Source organism: Euprymna scolopes, chromosome 39, assembly GCF_053919585.1.
Source record: "Euprymna scolopes isolate OS-2025 chromosome 39, ASM5391958v1, whole genome shotgun sequence".
NCBI classification, from domain to species: Eukaryota; Metazoa; Mollusca; class Cephalopoda; order Sepiida; family Sepiolidae; genus Euprymna; species Euprymna scolopes.
The window spans coordinates 81,013,588-81,030,541 of NC_136520.1; positions in this window are offsets into that span (position 1 = coordinate 81,013,588).

Consider the following 16,954-nt stretch of genomic DNA (forward strand, 5'->3'; position numbering starts at 1 on the left):
TTCTTAATATGTCTTTCATTTGTGTTCATGCCTTCATTCTTCTCCAGAGTTTGTTAAAATGTGCCCCCAAATTTTTGTGCATGTCCGGTCATATACAGGTAGACAACCCTATACACGACCCTCCGGTCATTTGCGTTAACCACGCCTCAATTTTTAAAACTGTCATCAGGTAAATGGTATTCACTCAATACCGCGAGTGGTTCTGTTCAAGTTGAAATCTTTGTAATTTTATAATTTTATTCTCCATTTAAAGCATGAAACAGAAAGCCACAGCCATATGCCTCATATGTCGTTCATTGTTTGACCAAAAGGAGAAAGAACCCAAGATTAAAAAAAAAAAGATTGGATGATGAGAACCATAACTTAATAAAATTAGTTGCATCAGCTATAGTTCCTAACCCTTACTTATTAATCTTAATATATATTTGTGAGGTGTAATTCTCTATTCCGACCTGAATCCTCTGTACTCACATCTATGGAGCTGTTACCTGCTTCTAGATCCGGGTACAAATTATCAGGTGTTAATTCTCTCAGACTTCTTCAACATTGACGTGCAACTATATTCTTCCATAGAACGGCGTTCATTAGTTCCCCATCTAACAATTCCTCGTCTCGCCACTAAACCAATACATATCAATAGGCATACAATGCATAAGCTATTCCCTAATATAAGCATAACCATGACTTCCTCAGCTTTCTTCCTACATCTATAAACTTAATTGTCTTAGGGTATCCAGAAATTTATGGATAGAGATCTTCATCTTTTATAGCTCTACTGAAATAGTGTCTGGTAAAAAGTTTAGAATTTACTCATTATTGAGGACCCATTAGCAATCCTTAAATTACCCCATTATTGTTGTTCAGGTCCCTGTCGAAAAGATTCTTAATTTCCGCTACTTATGACTGATAACTCCACTCCAATATCCATCAAAGCTCTATCCGCTCTACCTGCTATCCTCATAGAACTAGAATTTAGCTCGCTCATTACTGACAGTACATTCTTATTCTGCGTGTAACGCGTCATACGAAAGGGCTGTCACCATTTTCTTACATGGCCTAATCGTGTTTTCTCTTCTGTTCTTTCCTTTTTTTCCTATCCTTGTTTGATTGAACCCAAAGCTTCAGCTTGAATCTGCCTTTCAGTTGAACAAACCCTCATGGGCTTATCTTCATATTCCTGGCTTGCATCATGTCGGATCTTCAACTTTAATTCGGATAAAGCTTTCTGATAAGCTACCTTTCGATCTTGCTGTTCATACTTTATCACCATCATTTCTACCTCTCGATCTTTTTGACCATCTATAAAAAAAAATCCCAGTACTTGCTAACTAATCACTTCATTCTCCACAGCAATTCTGATATATACACCCTCCTTCAGACGTACTATCCTCTGCATACAGTTCTTAATTTCTTCCATTCTTTTACATAAGCTAATTCGACTATACGCACATTGGGATTTGCAACAATCCCGTAAAAATCTTCCAACGATCTTTTCAATTCGTCCCATGTTAGCCATACATTATTCGATATTAAACTCTTAATAAACTTGCCCACCGAGTCTCTTCTGTTAAGAAGAGCTGCCTGATATTTGTCTACATCTGCAACGCATACCATTTTAAAGGACTGCTGCATGTCCTCCAACCAACACTGTGTTGCGTTGTTATCTCTAATAAGCGGGATTTATGTGTGTGTGTTCGTCTAATCAGAGTTAATGTTGTGTGATCATCTAGCTGTTCTTTCTATTAAATGATATGTTCATATGCCGTTGTGTGTGTGTGTGTGTGTGTGGTACACATATTTTTCAACATACCTTCTGCATCTTGGATGTTGGTCCATCTGGAACATCTCGTGTCTTGGAGGGGAGACGGTACCTGTTTTGGACGAAGGCTCATTCACTCCAACACAATGAATTTGTTTTATAGTTTTTATTTCACTTTCAATCTTCTGCAAGACATCTGGAAAGTGAATCTCTGGCTTGTGTAGTTTCTCTTGGTCTCGTTTCTACACACGTCAGCGCCCCCCCCCCCAGTGAAGTGGAGGAGACGTCTGTGATAGCCGTCCATCCTCTTCTAAGTCCCAATCAAATCTCCACGATTTAGCTAACTTGATCACACACAATCCGATCAGCTGATCCTGACTTCCGATCAACGTGTCTCAATCTAATTTACACCTCTCTCTCTCTCTCTCTCTCTCTCTCTCTCTCTCTCTCTCTCGATCCATTCTCTAACAACTGTACGCACTATCTTCTCTCCGCACTAGCGGTTGTACATTCTTTAAAAACGATTTACTTCTGAGCGTGTTTGTCATCGAACAAGATACATTCTTTTTAGATCTAAGGTCAGATCCAGAACGAAATCGGCAAACGTCTACGTTTCTATTAAAAATTTAATAATCTATATTTAATAAGTAAACAGAGAGAGAAAAGGAGCTTTCAAAATTGAAATAGAATTGACTCAAGAAAAGAAAAATTCATTTTAAACAAGATTTGAGTTTGTGTCTATAAATAATAATGACGATAACACACCTCTATATTGTGCAAGCTGAAGCCACTACCCCCCCCCCCTGTTGAGGCGGTTTACATATGTGTCAGTTGTAGTGGGACTTTTAAGAGAGCGATTGAGTCGAACTCACATTTATGCCACATGTTTAATTTATATTCCCCCCATGAACTATACTTACCGTAAGGTAAAATGGAAAATCTTTAAATAGTTCAAATAAATTGGCATTTGGGGAATTTTTATTAAAGTTTAGTATATATTGTTACAATTTAACAGAAATTAAAGGTATCTGAATTTTCTTTGTCCCTTGTTAGTCTTTCTCTGCTATATCGTTATTTTCATGGTAGGTGCTAGACTGAGCTCCAATCTATATAAAACATCCACAGAAAAATAAATCTACCGTAAATATTTTTTTTCCTTTTCTTTCCCCGTGTCCTTAAAATAGACAATAATTTATTTTGACCATAACCAGTCTCTTTCAGGTTCGATGATGAATATTTTTATATTCTCACCTTTATTATAAATTATCGCGAAACTCGTCAATTATTGCTTGACATGCATCTCTTTTTTGTCGTTTTTGTTATATATACGCACACACACACACACACACACACACACACATACGTGTGTGTGTGTGTGTGAGAGAGAGGGGGGAGAAAGTTTAGATGAGATAAGTCATCAGCATCGTCGGTTTCAAACCTGATAATAGGGGACACATTTAGATAACCATATCAAGTTCTCTCCAGCTGATATTCATCTCTTGGGTTTGTATTACTGTACACATAGATTCGAAAAAGTTGCCAAAAAACAAATATATAACAAAAAAATGTTATCAAAGGCAAGATAAGTTACTTTTCTACCAAACTGGATATATTTTTCGTGTTTTTATTCAATGTAACATGTTTATTCAGCTCGAAAACCATATAGTGTTTACCGATGTATTGGAACATTCAAGATGGCGTCTGATTCTCTCTTTAACACGGTAGGTTTGGGAAAAGGTGTTATAAATAAAAAACCGGATAAAATACTGTTAAAAACTCGCTCTATATATGTTACCATGACATAGGTTGACATATATTCGGCGGGTTTTTAATAGTATTTAGTTTAGTTTTTTTATTGTAACACCTTTTCCCAAACTTACGGCGTTAAAGAGGATGTGAGACGCCATTTTGAATTTTCGAATACATATCAGTAAACACTGTACGTTTTTCGAACTGAATAAATATGTTACATTGAATAAAAACACAAAGAATATATCCAGTTTGGCAGAAAAGTAACTTATCTTGCCTTTGATAACATTTATTTGTTATATATTTATTTTTTGACAACTTTTTCGAATCTATGTGTACAGTAATACAAACCCCATCTTTTTTATAACCGGATTTGGAATTATCTAGATACATTACAAGATATCGTTCAAATCTCGTTTTTTTTTTCTGAACAACTTAAAATTCAAATAATAAAATTAAAAAAAAAAAGGTTTTCCGTCTAATGTTTTGGACACTAAAGAAAACAAAAAAGAAAGAAAAGAAAAAGAAAAGGAGGAATTTTATACACTTCAAATTTTTCCGTTATATATTATTTTAATATATTTCAACTGTTAATTGCGTCAATGCGTCACTTATGAAAATATGTTATTTTAATCTATCAGTTTTCTGTCTCAACCGGGACCTTTTCTAACTATACTTTCAACCAGTCTAAGGGAGATAACCTTGCAAAGATCTGAAAGCCAATTTCAAATTTGATAATAGTTATCTATATATTTATAGAATAGCGTGTGTGTTATTTATTTTATGTGTCACGTTAACATCCGAGTTAGTCATTTAATTGTTATGGACTTTCATTTTTTGTAATAAATAATTTTACCAAGAATTCTTCATACGTTTTGGTTTGTGTTTTGGTTTCGATTATAACTGATGGAACTCAAGTCATCTATTCTTTTTATAAATAATTTTACCAAGAATTCTTCATAAGTTTTGGTTTCGGTTTCGATTTTGATTATAGCTAATGGCACTCCAGTAATTGATTTTTTATAAATAATTTTATAAAGAATTCTTCATAAGTTTTGGTTTCGGTTTCGATTATATATGAAGGAACTCAGTTCCTTCATATATAATCGAAACCAAAACTTATGAAGAATTCTTTATAAAACTTGAGACCGAAATGAGTTTAGAACTGATACACACACACACACACACACACACACACACACACACACACACACACACACACACACACACATACATATATATATATATATATATATATATACATATATATATATATATATATTTAAAAGTTTTGGTTTCGGTTTCGATTCAAGCTGATGCCCTCAAGTCATATGACTGTATTTTTTTTTTTTTTAAATCGTAACTTTATAATATATAAAAATCGGTAGAACATTAACTCTATAATAATATATACGAAATCTGCAAGAATAAAAACATCATATTTAAGCATACTTTATGACTGGGCTATGCCGGGCGTCCCCGCTAGGTTAAATAAATACTTTTACGGTTTTAATAAAAGAGCTACAATAATATTAGGCACCGCCAAAACTAGGGGGGGGGCACGTAAGTACTTTTTGACGAACCGTCTTTTTTAAAATCTACTAAAAAAAATCAGGTAATTATCCAATCAATACGAAATTTTTAGCGATTATTAAGAGAAGAATGAACTTTATAACAGTGTACGTATTTTTCATAAACGATATTTATATATATTTTTTTGCTTACAACCCCCTCCCCCTTGTTTTGAGGGGGTACAAATATGCTTAAAATAATCATCTGAAACTGAACACAACATATTGTGTTGTTGTAAGGGACAGAATTATAGATTAAAAAAAAGAATGGTTTGCATACCTTATTTTGACGTCTGAATATAAGAACTTCGATTGTGTTTAATTATCCCGCTTTTGAGTTTTGAAGTGTGGAATTCGGTGAATATGTTAAGTAAAATAATTAATTTAAGTTAAGCAAAACAAAAAAAAATTTTTTTTAAATATTTATACGGAAACAGCCATTTTAAAATCTTTGATAAATAAATTAACAATTTTTTTTAGCGATCCGAATAATGCATGACTATTATTAAACAGGGCATGCTTTGAAGAATCGATACAAAAAAAAAAAAATTTGATATATATTGTGCCCTTTGTGTTAAAAATCGCATCATTTTTTCGATCCCGTTTGAAAATGTTTGCCGCCTTTCGACTACGGTGGACCAAACGCGCTGAAATAATTTTTTTTTATTCTGCTTTAAATTGCCCCCCCCCCATTTTGGGGAGCCTGAGTCCCAACACACATACACATTAAAAACCAAACTCATACAAATGGTTACCCATCTGGTAGTGGCCAGCCTCAGCGTTAATAATACATTGAAATTTTCGTCACTGAAAAATAAGTTTTTTTTTTGGCTTTTTGGTCTTCCATAGTTTGATTTTTATCGAATATAAACGTAAACATTGTCTAGATCGACGCGAAGTAACTGGTTGCCTATATGAATAAGTAGAATTATTTGAAATCCAGGTATTTATATTATAATATTTTTGCATATTCTCATAGAAAATCATCCTAAATCTTAGTTAGACAACAAATAAATAAATTATTTCAAAAACCTTTTTTTTTTTTTTTAATATTTATGTACGTTTTTTGTGCAAGACAAAAAAAATGTCAATTGTTAACTTTTGGGGAAAATTTAACATTTAAAATTTAATTAAAAATAGTAGAAAAAGTTTTACATTATTCTGTTTTCTATATGATAAAATTCAGGGTTTTATCTTTCTGGAAAAAAAAAGTTACTCAGAAATAATGGATTTTAATAAATGTAATTTCGTTTTAAAAAACAGCAACTTGATTTTTCGGCCATTTTTGGCGGTGCCTATATAAAATGCAAGTTGTTAAAAAATAAAATTTTGTATCTTGAAATATTTTTGTTTGTTTGTTCACATGTAAAAACATTTATTTTGTATTTTATTTACAAATACGTTTTTATAAATACATTTTTAAAATTAAATTTTGTAAATAAAACTGTTATTAAATAAAACGCTATTTTCAAATAGTAAACTCCTAAATTAACCCTCGTAGGGAGGCAAGTAAATTTCAAAGTTTTTCTTTTTTGTTTTTATATAAAAAAAATAAGTTATTTTTGAAAATGTTTTTCGTTTGTTTGCAAAAAAAAAAAAAAAAATGCAAACTTTTATTTAATCTGAAAAGTTTAAAAGGAATAAATGTATATAATTTATTTTATATACATTACATGTATATGCATTATTTTTTTATTATTCTGTAAAGTGTACATAATTTAAAAAAATATTTTTGATAAAAATTTTTTTGATTATTATCCATTTCTGATTGATTATTTGTCTTTGTTATATATTTGAATATTTATTTGAATGTTTGTTTATTATTTGATTAAATATTTATTTATATATTCGAATTTCTTTTACACGATATTAAAAAAATACGCAAAATTTTCGAAGTAGCACCCCCACTAATTTCAGGCACAAGCCGCCACTGGTCGCGATATATATTTTCACTTATATCCTCGAACCATGTAATTATTAAAAGGAACTCCAACATCAGGGGTCTACGTTCTAACCTTCCAGAGGTTGAAACCCAATTACAGGAGACTAAACCAGACCTTTTATTTTTAAGTGAAACTGGCATTGGACAGGCTATTTCCCTAGAAGAGTTCGCAATTAAAGGATACTCTAACTTAACTTCTAAATCTGACCCCCAAGATCGCCATGGGCATGGAATATGTGCCTATATTAGGGATAACTTTCCATGTGGTAGGGACATCTCCAGGGAAGATCCTAACTTACCCTATATGTGCTTCCGGGTTGCTTTAGCTCACACTACGGCATTTATATTTACTCTCTATCGCCCCCATAACAGTGGAGTTACTATCTTTCAAAGCATATCTGAGAAAATTGACCAAGTCCTATCTGCTTATCCTTCAGCTAACATTCATGTATGTGGTGACTTCAATGTTCACAACGTCGAATAGTTGACCCACTCTAACAAGACCGATGATGAGGGGAGGTTCTGTCATGATTTCTCCATTGCCTATGACCTCACTCAGATTGTTCAGGAACCCACCCGTGTGCCCGACAATGACGGCCAGTATGCGAGCCTACTAGACCTTTTTCTCACAACTTGCCCTGAACTATGTTCAGTTTCTGTTCTGTCGCCTCTTGGATCTTCTGACCACTCTGTTGTATCAATTAAGATAAAAATGAAATGTAAAAGGTCCCCAGACGTACCTCTCCATCGTACAGTATATCAATACACTAAGGCTGACTGGGATAGCTTCCGTACATTTATATCTGATCTACCTCTGCATTCCATGTTTAAAAAGGATGTGTCCTCTATAGTATTAGACCTGACGGAATGGTAAATTGTAGGTATTGACCGTTTCATACCCTCGAAAAAGTTTCAGCAAAAACCTAACAGCCAGCCATGGTTCTCTCCAGAATGTGCTGCTGCCATTGCGCACAGAAATCACTTTTTCCACTGTTTCCAACGTAATAGATGTATGAAAACTAAAGCTGCTTTCAGGACTGCCAGCAACCATTGTAAGAAAGTAATAAAGAATGCAAGAGAGTTGTATGCTCAATCTGTTAAGTCCAAAGTAGCTGAGCAACGGCTTGGTTCCCACCAGTTTTGGCAAATAGCAAACAGAATCCTGAACAGGAGCGTGTGCTCCATCCCAACTATTATCAATGGACCTGAGGTAATCTCGTCAGCATCAGACAAAGCCAAACTCTTTGTCAAGAACTTTGCAGCTAATTCTACCCTTTGTGATCAAGGCCGCCAACCCCCAATATTTCCTCCTGTATCAGAAAACACACTATGTGATATACGTATATCTGTACGTGATGTTGCCAAGCTAATCAAAAACCTTGATTCCAGTAAAGCAACTGGCCCTGACGGTATTCCAATTATAGTACTCAAAAAACTTCAACCTGAACTAGCGCCCATACTTACAAAACTGTTTAAACGTTGTCTTAAGGAGAATAGTTGCCCATCTCCCTGGAAAATTTCATCAGTATGCCCTGTATTTAAGAATTCAGGTGATCGCTCATCCCCCTCTCAGTACAGGCCGATAAGTCTCCTGTGCGTCATGAGTAAGTTGCTGGAATCTGTGTTAAATACAGAAGTAATCAACCATCTCAACAAAAATAACCTTCTTAGTGACACTCAATATGGTTTCTGTTCTGCTAGATCTACAGCAGATGTGCTTACAGTTATATCTCATAGGATTAGCAAATCTCTCGACGGAGGCAACCTTTCTAGGGCAATTGCTCTTGACATATCTAAGGCCTTTGATAGGGTATGGCATAAAGGTTTACTTTATAAGATCTCTAGATATGGTATTGCTGGAAATGTCTTCTCAATTATTAAATCATTTCTTTCTGATAGGTTCATAAGAGTAGTAGTTGAGGGGCAAAAATCAGAAGCTCACAGTATTAATGCCGGTGTCCCTCAGGGGTCCATCCTGGGCACAACTCTTTTCCTGATCTACATTAATGATCTTCCAAATCACATCCTTACATCATTTGTAGACATGTATGCTGACGACACTACCATTTATGGTAGCACATCTAAGACAGTAAACGACCAAGTTCTCTCCAATTCTCTCTCCTCTGATCTTGAGCACGTAGTACAATGGGGTAAGGAGTGGCTGGTTACTTTTAATGCATCTAAAACCAAGCTTCTCTCTTTACATCATCAACATTCTGATCCACATCTGGCATCACTTGAAATGAATGGCTCTCGTCTTCAGGAGGCCTCAAGTTTTGACAAGCTTCTTGGCTTGACCATTACTCCTGATCTTAAATGGAACACGTACATCAAATCTGTTGCCAAGGCCGCTGAAAAATGGTGGGATCTTTCTATCGATCCGGTAGATATCTCACTGCTGATGTTATTGTCTATCTATATAAGAGCCAGGTACGTCCAAGGATGGAATACTGTTGCCACATCTGGGCAGGAGCTGCTAGAAAGGACTTGGCCTGCCTTGATAGAGTTCAAAATAGACTTCGTAGCCTCGTAGGAGATGTCCTTTTCTCTTCCTTGCAACCTCTATCTCACAGAAGAGATGTTGCGAGTTTGTCTCTGATGTATCGTTATTTTCATGGAAAGTGTTCGACTGAGCTTCAATCTATGGTCCCCCCTCGCCAATCTTTCACAAGAAACACTCGTCTAGCTGTAAACACTATCAATAATTCCCCCCACTCTTTATCTGTGCCTAAACCTAAACGTAGATTCCATGAACAAAGCTTCTTTCTTAGAACTGCACGTGGGAATTGCCTTCCGTTTTCCTGCTTTCCGGCTGACTACAATATGGTTGTCTTCAAGTCTAACGTAAATAAGTTCTTGATGAGCCGTTCCATATAAGTTATCAAATTTACCAAATTTTCATTACTAATGATTACTATATTGTCCAATTTCTACTGTACACTCTTTAACCCTTATCCTTGAGTGGCCTCTTGGCCTTGATAATGTGGTGATGCCTATGTAAAAAAAAACAAAAAAAAACTGCTTTCGGTCAAGATCAGTATCTCGCTTAACATAAACAATTTGTTTACATTTGTGAAATGAACAATATGGATCTATTAGAAATGTTTCACTAATTGTAAATGAGTAAAATTTAATCATTGAAAATGTAACTATGTGATTAAAATTTTATTTAAATTAACCATGTTTGGTGGCTTTCCTGTTAATTATTCTTCAAAAATTGATATTAGCAGCAAAGCGAATATTGTGGATCATGTTTTTACTAATCAGGAAATTAAAGAATTTAAATAGAATTTGACGTATATTTGCTCAGTGACTAATGAGATTCCTATTTCAGTCACCTAAATTATTTAGAGTGAAATGAGTTTTGGAATTTATATTCAAACATAAACATTATTTTTACTTAAAAATAACATTAATACACTAAGTTATAACAAGTTTCATCATTAAACCACCACAAACTTCTATATCTACTTACGTACGTTGTATCAGAAACTGAGCGACCCTAAAAATCTTTTGCGACTCGCCGGCAATCACCAGACTAAGACGAGCGTTGTTCAAATGTTGAAACACTAAATCGACATTTTTTTTTTTTTTTTATAAAAAATGTAGGGTTTGTATTACTGTACACATAGATTCGAAAAAGTTGTCAAAAAAACAAATATATAACAAATAAATGTTATCAAAGGCAAGATAAGTTACTTTTCTACCAAACTGGATATATTTTTCATGTTTTTATTCAATGTAACATGTTTATTCAGCTCGAAAAACATACAGTGTTTACCGATGTATTGGAAAATTCAAAATGGCGGCCGACACTCTCTTTAACATGGTAAATTCAGGAAAAGATGTTATAAATAATAAACTAGACAAAATACTGGTAGAAGTTCGCTCATTATATGTTACCGTGACATAAGTTGACATATATTCAGTGTTTTTTTAAATAGTATTTTGTCTAGTTTATTATTTATAACACCTTTTCCCAAACTTACCATGTTAAAGAAAGTGTTGGGCGCCATTTTGAATTTTCCAATACATCATTACATCGGTAAACACTGCATGCTTTTCGAGCTGAATAAACATGTTACATTGAATAAAAACACAAAAAATATATCTAGTTTGGTAGAAAAGTAACTTATCTTGCCTTTGATAACATTTATTTGTTATATATTTATTTTTTGACAACTTTTTCGAATCTATGTGTACAGTAATACAAACCCAAAATGTAATTTTTAAATTAATCATTGGATGATGGGGGTATTTTTTCCTTTTTATTTTTTAAAAATTCTGTTGACAAAAAATAATTCGTAAATTTTCTTTAAAAACACCCCCAACTTTTCTGTACTTTCCCCTTACAATTTACAGTTATCATAAAAAGCATAATCATTTCTCATAAAATCTTCTGTTTTTAGGCTTTACTTATTTCGTTTATTTTTTTGAAAACAAAGCAATTTTAATTGTTTGCTAATAGTTATTTGTAACTTTTCAAAAGCCTTTAAACTGTTGAATGGCTTTAAAATTCTTAGAAAATTCTCATTTAATTAAAAGATTGAAAGTTTTGTGAGCTTTCTATCCCTTCTTGGCCTCCGAGCCACGGTCACACAATTCTTGTTTATTACTTACTAGCATTTCAGCCCGGCCTTGTGTTTGGAGGTGTATGTTGAGCAAAAAAAAAAAAAAAAAGAAAGAAAAAAGTGGTAGTAGGAAGGCAAGCTCGAACTTGTAGTGCAAAGGAGGAAAAGAATGGGGGAAAACCTGACGTCTTTGCTGTTACGACTACCGCCAAACCGGAAGTGACGTAGGTTTAAATTAAGGCTAGATAATCGAAAGGAGAGGATGACTTTCGAAAATATCGGGGGGGGGTCGCTTCCCCCCCCCCCCCGTAGAAAAGTGCCCAGTTGAAGGTGAAGATATTAATGTTTTTAGTCAATGTTTCGATATTTCTCTCTGAAAGGTCGAACTTCAACATGATACTTATCTTGTAAAAATCCGTCGCCTCTGTCAAAAGTTTCAGGCAGACATTTCAAACATACATAGATTTATATATTGGTAACTAAAAATTTTCGACCCAAACCGATTAAAGAGCTTGCCCTATCTTTGAATACCCCTTATGTAAAATTTCAAATGTTTAGACTAGAAATTGTCTGAGTAATTTGGTAGGGACCGCAGAGTTCAATTTAAAAAAAAAAAAAACTTTGACACCTTTACATTTATTGGTATTTTTTCAGATTAGGTCCACCTCCACAATTTTCTTTTAAATGACGACTTGCATAGGTTTTCGACTATGCTGAATACGAATATCGCATTGAAATTTTGCAGAAATAAGTAGTTCTCGAGATATAAAAAGTTGTATTATGCATTGTGTTATTCGGCGGCCATTTTTGTTACGCCATAAACAACTCTACTGAGACTGCCGCCTACTGGAAACACATTTCTGGAATTGCCCCTCCCCTACCACGTACCGGAAAAATCCAGTTCTGAAAGTAATAATCCCCCCCCCCACCACCACCACCACAAAAAAAAAAAAATGGTGTCCGCAAAACTGGGGGGGGGGGGAACTAAACATTTTTTTGAAAACAAATAAATTTAATGACTTTTAAGGGGGTTCTTTTTCTAGTTATGAAGTTCTACTTTTCTGAAACTGAGAATACCCCCCTCTCCGTGTTAAGTATGTTACCAAATAATATTTCAGTTTCGCAAGAAAATAAAAATTAAAAAAAGATAAATAAATAAAAGGATTCAACTGGCAAATAAGTAACAAACAACAATTTTTGAGTTAAAACAACATTGAATTTTTATTAAAAAAAATAACTTTTGTTTGTGTGTGTGTGTTTTTTTTTTTTTGTTTTTTTCGAGGTTCCCCCACCTCCAACAAATAATTTAAATGAAATATTGAAATATTGAAAATGTTGGAATTAAAGCAACATTGGATTTTTATGAAATTGAACTGTTTTGTGTGTGTGTGTGTGGGGGGGGGGTCCCCAAACAAATAATTTAAATGAAATATTGAAAATATAAATTTAATAAAATTTTGGAATTAAAGCAACATTGGATTTTTTATAAAATAGAACTTTTTTTTTTCCAAACAAATAAATAATTTAAACGAAAATCAACACTGAAAAGCGCCATGCGTTACTTTACTGCTCATGGTTCTCTGAACCATGTGTATACATTTTGGAAGTGTGACTGAAAAACTTGTGTAGTAACTTCGACTTATCACTTTCACTTCTGATAAAGAGGTATCTAGCCAAGTATTGATTCATATATTGTGATCGAATAATGCCAGGCCTTTTCACCCACTCTTTTAGGTCTCGCCACAGGCGTTCAATATTCTGTGTGTGACTATTTGGGTTTTCTTTATCGACGAAATTTTTTGAATGAATAACAATGTGGTGCGTATAATTCTGGCTGAGGTTATTGTAAGCTTTCCAGGAGTCGCTGTAGATAATTGAACCTGGCAGAACAAATTTTCTTATTAACCGACCAAGCGTCTCCTCGTTTCTTCGTTCATTGGGGCCTGTCAAAGCGACCACAAAACTCTTTTTGGACTTTCTTTCGATGCCCCCAAAAAGCCAAATTTGACTAAGTGTTCTACCTCGGTTGTATTTGCTTCTCACGATTAAGGTTTCGTTAATTTCAACTTCAATATCTTGGCCTCCTATTGGGTCTTGATTTTGCAGCCAGTTACCGCAAACTTCAGAGCAGAAAGATCTCCAGTCAACAGCGGAACAGCTAGAGATGTCAAGATTTTCCATGACAAAAAAGGATAATCTTCCAGCACTCCATGCGTGTTTGGTTCAGAAAAGTTCCTTTCGCATCGCTTATACTGAAGCCGCAGTATTTTCTTCTTTTTTTTTTTTTTTTTTTTTTTTTTCTATATGGCTCAATACAATAATTGGTGCATCGCCATAAACATTTATCCTCCCTGTATGAACAAGGTTGCTTACATTTAGGGCATGTTACACTTTTTGGTAGCACACCATGTTCTCTGAGGAAATTTCTACTCTTTTCTTCTTGTAACATGAACCCATAAATTGTAAGAAAGTACTTTTTACAGCACATGTCACAAGTGTCTGTGGTAGAACTCATTGTCACCAATTATTTTTATGAAAGAAAAAAACAATGAAATTCTTATGATAAAATGTGCCAAAAAATGAACTTTTTATGATAAATTATGTGCAAAAAATATCCTGCGATTTTTTTGAAGTGAACAAAAAAAAAAAATGAAATTCTTATAAAAAGAAAATGTGAAAAAGTGTTAGTGGTGTTCTGTATGAAGCGATGTAACTGTTCAGGCCAAAAAATCTTTGGGGTGTGAATTTGATTTACGCGGGCTTGTTTACGCACGCATGCGTGCGTAAACAAGCCTTGTCAGATATTCTTGTGCACATGGCCATGTGAAATTCTATAATACAGGTCTTTTTTATCTCGCAAATTACTTTTTTCTGTAAAATTTAAATGAGATTTTCGTCTTCAGCATAGTCGAAAATCCAATTAAGTCACAATTTTAAAGAAATTTGTGGATTGTTCCTATTTACAATGCCTCCCCACGGGGCAGAGTTAGACACCAGGGTCGTTTTTTAACGTGGAGAAAAAGAACAAAAATAAAAATTGCCTCAGTCGTGAAGGATTTCTCCTCCACTGACAGAAAACAAGAAATTGAAATGCAGCATTGCAGCACTTTGATCTTGACCCGAAGGCCAAGGAGAAATTTGTGGATTGTTGGTCGTGGAGAAATACATTTGTTTACCCAGTGGCGCCAAAGCGTGTTTATTCTTTTTTTGGAGCGAGCATTGAGAGGATTTCCAAACGGAATTTCGTGAGCGCTCTGACAGGTCCCAAGGAATGGAGAAACGATCATCTACATGTGATATTCGTTTTCAGCATACCCGAAACCAATAAAAGTAATTTTAAAGGTGAGTGTTTTCAACTAGGCTGAATATGAAAATCACACTGAAATTTTACAGACACAAGTCCTTATCGAGATATAAATGTTATATTATAAACCCTTTTTAAGAATTCAAAACACAACAACCATTGGTGTAAGCAACAGTAGGTGTGTCAGAAATTTCGTGAAAATAGTGAATAATTCCACCCCATCTTTCCAAGCTTATAACTCCTCGAAAAATGTAATTCAAGCCCTAATTTTTTTTTTCAATTAAAGGAACAAGAACCAAGGTTTTATTAAAAAAAGACGTTTTTTTTTTAAAAAAAAAAAGGTTTTAAACTTCGGACTTTACAGGTAAATTTCTAAAAAACAGTACTTTTTTTGTTTTAAATTTGAATATATTATTTATTGACCTTTTCTCTTCAATTTGTGATATATAAGACTTTGGTACATAAATTAATTATTAACTTTTTAATAGACATTTCAAAATGGGAGGCGTGAATTATTCGACCCCCTGTCTTTCCAAGCTTATAACTCCTCGAAAAATGTAATTCAAGCCCTAATTTGTTTTTCAATTAAAGGAGCAAGGACCACGGTTCCATTAAAAAAAAAAAGAAAAAACAAATAACGTGGTTTAAAAAAAGGTTTTAAACTTCAAACTTTACAGGTAAAATTCTAAAAAACACGTTTTTTTGTTTTAAATTTGAATATATTATTTATTGACCTTTTCTCTTCAATTTGTGAGTAAATTAATTATTTACTTTTTAATAGAAACTTGAAAATGGGGGGGGGGGTGAATTAAAAAAAAACAAAAAAAAACGTTTGTCTAAAATATTATATTCAGTTTATTGGAAAGAACATAAAATTTCACATTGACCCTGAAAATATCGTAAAAATAGAATCAATAGAAAAATTTTGATAGATTTTTAAAGTTTAAAAATTGAAAAATATTGTGTTCGGAAAATTCATTACTGTTTAAAAAAATATATATATTTCTATTACTTTAAAAACAACTTTAATAGTTTATTTTGGAAGTATAATCCATAAAGAAAATAAACAACTCACTTTTAACAGAGAAATTACGAGATTTTTATATTTTATTCGCAGTTTCGTGTTAGGGGTGTCAAAAATTCCTACAAAAATTCTGATACACCTAAAGCAACAGTCCGTTTTTTTATTTCTCCTGTTGTTCTTGTAGAGAGAGAGAGAGAGAGAGAGAGAGAGAGAGAGAGAGAGAGAGAGAGAGAGAGAGTAGGAGAGCGACAGAGAGAATTATCGTGGCGTCCGCGTCCACTTGTTTGACAATCAAATCTCCAATCTTTTTTGGATCTATGTGTACAGTAATACAAACCCGTTCTTTTTCATAAAAATCCAATGTTGCTTTAATTCCAACATTTTTTAATTGAATTTATAATTTCAATATTTCATTTAAATTATTTATTTATTCGAAAACAAAAAAAAACACACACACAAAAGTTATTTTTTTTTTTTAATAAAAATTCAATGTTGTTTTAACTCAAAAATTGTTGTTTGTTACTTATTTGCCAGTTGAATCCTTTTATTTATTTATCTTTTTTTAAATTTTTATTTTCTTGTGAAACTGAAATATTATTTGGTAACACATACTTAACAGGGAGAGGGGGGTATTCTCAGTTTCAGAAAAGTAGAACTTCATAACTAGAAAAAGAACCCCCTTAAAAGTCATTAAATTTAATTGTTTTCAAAATTTTTTTAGTTTTTTTCCCCCCAGTTTTGCGGACACCATTTTTTTTTTTTTTTTTTTGGTGGTGGTGGTGGTGGTGGGGGGGGATTATTACTTTCAGAACAGTGGATTTTTCCGGTACGTGGTAGGGGGAGGGGCAATTCCAGAAATGTGTTTCCAGTCTTGTAAGATTTCTCTTACACGTTTTTTGCCCTTGGCAGAATGAAAGAGACAGAAGGAAAACAACGAAAGGCTCACCTTAAATTCCAAATAATATTTTATTGAAGAGAAAGTAAATGAGTCCGTGGTTGCAAAAGGGTGCACCTCTTTAGCTTCTGCCAAATGG